This window comes from Bufo gargarizans, chromosome 3, assembly GCF_014858855.1.
Source record: "Bufo gargarizans isolate SCDJY-AF-19 chromosome 3, ASM1485885v1, whole genome shotgun sequence".
NCBI lineage: Eukaryota > Metazoa > Chordata > Amphibia > Anura > Bufonidae > Bufo > Bufo gargarizans.
The window spans coordinates 245,996,467-246,001,872 of record NC_058082.1 but is presented as its reverse complement, the minus strand read 5'-3'; the positions used below and the strand labels follow the sequence as shown (position 1 = coordinate 246,001,872).

The window sequence follows — 5,406 nt, the reverse complement described above, 5'->3', positions numbered from 1 at the left end:
TGGAGTCTTAGGAAAAGGAGTGTGTCCACAATTTTCATTAATACTGGCAGATATGATAGTGTATGGTTAACAAATCCTCCTAAATTATTTTAAAGCAGTGTACTCCGTACTTCTGGAACCCTTAATCTGGCCCTACCTCCATATGAAATGGCATTTGCTGGCTCCATCCTGATCCGGAAACCATTCTTCTACTGAACATCTTATGTCCCGCACTCTCCTTTGATATACTTTCATATGTGAAAAAATATCATGTAAAACAGGCGGGTGGTCAATGATTCTGCTCCACTCAAATGAGTTCAAAACTTAGTGGGGGACTAAGGAGCATACTGAACCAATGAGGATATGGAGTAATTTGAAACATAGCTTTTACTAGTTCCAAAAATAAAATAAATGAGGCTCAAACGATTAACCATAAATTAGTAATAAGGAAAAAATAAATCTTACCACCTCTGGCGTGTGTTGCTGATTCTTTCTTTCCAAGTCCAAAAGGGTAGTAATTATCTTGAAAATCCTGGATCTTTCTGTCCGTAAATAATAATATCTTGGCGGGACGCTGTGATTGCTACATAGGGACAATAACTATCTTACCCTTAAAAAACAATATGTGTAAGTAGGGAAGGGGCTATATGTCCCTGCCTCATAAAAACAGAGCACCAGCCCCATGGGAATAGAGTGAGGGCTTTTTAGGGATACGGTCACTGAAGGACAGGTTCCAGGCGAGGTCACCCCTATCGGAGCGGGTGCTCTGTGTTTGTGACGCAAGATTTGCAGGATAATTACTACCCCTTTGGACTTGGAAAGAAAGAATCAGCAACACACGCCAGAGGTGGTAAGAATATTTTTTTTTCCTTATCACCAATTTATGGTTAATCGTTTGAGCCTCATTTATTTTACTTTTGGAACTAGTAAAAGTTATGTTTTAAATTACTCCATATCCTCAGTGGTTCAGTATATTGTATGGTTTTGAGGAGATTTTGCTGTTGTAATACTTACCAGTTTGTGTGATAACATGAAAACAAAGGAGCAGCATAACACTGGCAGGGCCGGATTTGCATTAAAAAATCATATAGTGTAAAAATAAATGCCTACAACCTCAATCTCTGGCTTTATATTAGGAGTAATTTGGATAGGAGAGCGTCAGGGGTGGATTGACCATAGACCTTACACGGAAATTTCCTGGTGGACCGATGCCCAGAGGGCCAGCCAGTGGATGTTTTTGGGGATGCATTTTGTGCTTCTGGCAGTATTTTGTGATGGCCTGTTGGGGTGGTATAATGTGCCACAATATAGTATTGCTTCTCCTGCCTTCCATCAATTTGGACTCATTTACAAAACGGGGCCACTTTTCTTATTATTTCCAGTCTGCCTCTTGAGAGTGGAGATGAGACAGGTAACAATTTCACCCCCAGTGCCATCTGCAGAACCCAGATACCTTCATGGTGCCTTCATTTACTAAATGGAAGAGGCAGAGGGGCAGATATGGCAGCAGGGTTGGTCACCTAGTGATATGGTAGTGTGTGATCTGTCATTGTATAACTAAGAGATTCTGCCATTTATAAAGTATAAATAAGTATATAATAATGAGGACCAATCATATTCAGGCATATGTGATGATGACACAACATTGATGACATCACAGAAACTAGTGAGGAGCCTGAGGACCAATCAGATTTAAGCATATGATATGTGATGACATCACAGAAGCTAGTGACATCACCAAGTTCTGAGCCTAGAAAAACCACTGGCTGACTTTACCTTGGCCAAATTAACTGTGAATACACAGAGAGACAGATTGGCTTTTGCTTTTGCTGAGCAAATCTTTTCTTTGCATCATGGAGATCCAGGGTTTGGCATTCTTGCCTATCTTCTTGTCCATATGGATGCTATTAGGTCTCTGTTCCACGACCACCATTACTGTCATCTTAGGCCATTCAAAATATCCATACATCAGGTAAGAGGAGACGGGGGCCAGATTCCTGATTGTGTAGTATAATTATTAGTATTACTGCGGTATCATTCCTGGGAGGGCATTATTACATTATAATTACTATTAGTGGATTATTAATAAGCTCCATCTTATTGTTCATGTGGAAAATATCACAATGACTATAAGTATATAGAACATCAATGTGTCCACTATAAATGTCATAATAATAATAATGGTGGTGATGATAGTAATAATTATTCATTTCTTAACGAGTTTTACCCAGTTTCTCTGCTTCTCTGCAGGGACCATATCACTGGGTGTACTGGGGAAGTAATAGATATATAGCAGGGCAGGTAAAAGTGCATAAATTCTCCTCTGCTCTTGATGAGATATTTCCGACTCATGTCCTAGTAACTTCCAATATTTTGCTTTATTTCACAGTAACACGGGAGAAGAGTTCCCCGAATCGGTGGTCTTCACAGTCGTCTTCATGGTTATATCCATTGTAGGTAAGTGGATGCAGCTTCCTATAGAGAGACTACATGATGAAGATCTCAGTGACTCCAGATCTATGATCACTATCCAGCACTGAGCGGTGGCCATCACTAGAGATTGTAATCATCATTGACTCCTGAAGGTTATTGCAAGTGTTTATAGAAATGACCTATGGAAATCTCTGACTGATAACATGTATTGTCTATTTCAGGAGCTGGCATCGCTTCCATCAAATACAGGTTCATGATCATTCATTCTGAGCCATCAGAGAAGCGACATATCATCGGCCAGAGAATCCTCTATGCCATGGGATGGCTGGCATGTATTGGGACAGCCTTGACCGGCGCATTTTCGGTTAGTCAGATTTTAGATAAAGTATAAATACACAGAGGAATCAGAACAATTACATGTAGAGGGGTCAATGCTTGGGCCCGGTGTTACATATATACTGGGCTGGGGCCCCATTTAGTAATTCATATTCTTAGTGTAAATTGTGACACTATTAGTAAATCTCCCCCATAGTGTCTGATGCTCAGTGGCATAGTGCCAAATGAAGCATACATTACCATGATACCCCCTAGTAACTATCCTTAGGTATAACTGCCCCTGTGTAATTGCACTCCACCTGCGGACTCTGCTCTTCTGCATTCTAAGATCTCCATAACGAGCTCATTGTGACATTTATATCTCTCTCTCTACATTCTAGATGAAGACCAATCCCCTCGTCCACAGGATCAGCTCAGGAGTGGCATTTTTACACTTTTGCCATATACAACCTGTGTCAATCTATATGCCTGTACAAGAGATCCCTCAGCAGTCGTTGCATGTGCCACATTAGACTGGCATCAACCTTGGTGACCATTGTGGCACTGCTAATCTGTATCCTTTTATAGCCGGCTGGTACAATTATTTGTGTAGATATATTTGCATTTTAAGTTATTAAGAAATACAAGTTACATTTTAATAACATTTTGGTTGGTCCTAAGCGGTAGTTTTTTGGGCGTTTTGGCCTTAGTATATCTATATTGATTTCCCTAAGACCTTCCAAGTGGATAACAATATACGTCTTAATGTTATGTGCTGGATACACTGGTGATTATCTGCTTCCAGTGACTTCATTGCAGCATAGATGAGACATGACAGTATAGAAAACACAATATTAATAGACTTCTGTTACTTCTCCTTAACATCTCCTTCCAGTTGCTGTAAGTTTGGGCAGCTTCTTCCTTCTATGTACCACTGATAGCTGTAAAGAGGTGAGTTTATGTCTCTATTTGCCATCTTAGGCTACTTTCACACTAGCGTTCGATCGGATCCGTTCTGAACGGATCCGATCATATTAATGCAGACGGAGGCTCCGTTCAGTACGGATCCGTCTGCATTAATAACTTAGAAAAAATTCTAAGTGTGAAAGTAGCCTGAGCAGATCCGTTCAGTTTTTCAATGTAAAGTCAATGGGGGATCCGCTTGAAGATTGAGCCATACGGTGACATCTTCAAGCAGATCCGTTCCCATTGACTTACATTGTAAGTCTGAACGGATTCGCTCGCCTCCGCACGGCCAGGCGGAGTGGAGGCTGAACGCCGCCAGACTGATGCAGTCTGAGGCTACTTTCACACTTGCGTTCGTCGGTCCGCTCGTGAGCTCCGTTTGAAGGAGCTCACGAGCGGACCCGAACGCCTCCGTCCAGCCCTGATGCAGTCTGAATGGAGCGGATCCGCTCAGACTGCATCAGTCTGGCGGTGTTCAGCCTCCGCTCCGCTCGCCTTCGCACGGCCAGGCGGACAGCTGTCCGCCTGGCCGTGCGGAGGCGAGCGGATCCGTTTAGACTTACAATGTAAGTCAATGGGAACGGATCCGCTTGAAGATGACACCATATGGCTCAATCTTCAAGCGGATCCGTCCCCCATTGACTTTACATTGAAAGTCTGAACGGATCCGCTCAGGCTACTTTCAGACTTAGAAATTTTTCTAAGTTATTAATGCAGACGGATCAGTACTGAACGGAGCCTCCATCTGCATTAATATGATCGGATCCGTTCAGAACGGATCCGATCAAGCGCAAGTGTGAAAGTAGCCTGAGCGGATCTGCTCCATTCAGACTGCATCAGGGCTGGACGGAGGCGTTCGGGTCCGCTCGTGAGCTCCTTCAAACAGGGCTCACGAACGGACCTATGAACGCTAGTGTGAAAGTAGCCTTAAGTAACCACATGTGTCCTATGTAATAGTGATATAGAAACTCTTGGTGGATATGTGATCCTCCCACCCAACTCCATACCAGAACCACTGGTGAGTACTGCTGGGCACTAATATCTTCTATTCCATCCTATTCTCTTCTGCAGATCTTCTCTATAACAGGCCTGGTGGGTGAGTGGACGGGATTCTTTGGCTTGACAGTTTACCCTGTCATGAATTATACAGATTTCCAGGTGAGTAGATTACACATGAAGGTCTCATGCACCCAGTAAGCTGTTTAATGATAATATATTGAAGAAAGACTTTTTTATGATACATTTCCCTTTTCTTTTATTCTCAGTGTTTGTCATTAGAGTTGTCCCGAGAAGGCATCTCCATCGTTCTGAGGAAAAAGACCCAGGACCCTAAAACCCCCAATAAAATCTAAGGTTAAGAACCAGGGGCGGAGTGCCAGGAAGACAACTAAAACCATCTGGACATTGCTGGATTTAATACCGAACATGGCATTTACCGGACTTTCCGCAGTTAGATATATATTTTATCTGCTGCATCAAGAGACAGATTCCAGGCTTGGTCTCTGTTCTCACCACTGGACATGGCATTTACCGGACTTTCCGCAGTCAGATATATATTTTATCTGCTGCATCAAGAGACAGATTCCAGGCTTGGTCTCTGTTCTCACCACTGGACATGGCAATTACCGGACTTTCCGCAGTTAGATATATATTTTATCTGCTGCATCAAGAGACAGATTCCAGGCTTGGTCTCTGTTCTCGCTACTGGATATG

At 42.6% G+C, this 5,406-nt stretch overlaps 2 long non-coding RNA genes across 2 annotated transcripts; both read left to right on the top strand.

The window, feature by feature from the left end:
* The first annotated feature begins 2,322 nt into the window (after nt 1-2,322).
* Nucleotides 2,323-3,178, top strand: LOC122932185. The gene is made up of 3 exons (XR_006388286.1): nt 2,323-2,436; nt 2,634-2,776; nt 3,129-3,178. It is a non-coding gene; the product is annotated as an uncharacterized LOC122932185 (long non-coding RNA).
* A 453-nt stretch (nt 3,179-3,631) lies between these two features.
* On the top strand, nt 3,632-5,021 carry LOC122932240. The gene is made up of 3 exons (XR_006388288.1): nt 3,632-3,678; nt 4,765-4,851; nt 4,959-5,021. It is a non-coding gene; the product is annotated as an uncharacterized LOC122932240 (long non-coding RNA).
* The last annotated feature ends 385 nt before the right edge of the window (nt 5,022-5,406 follow it).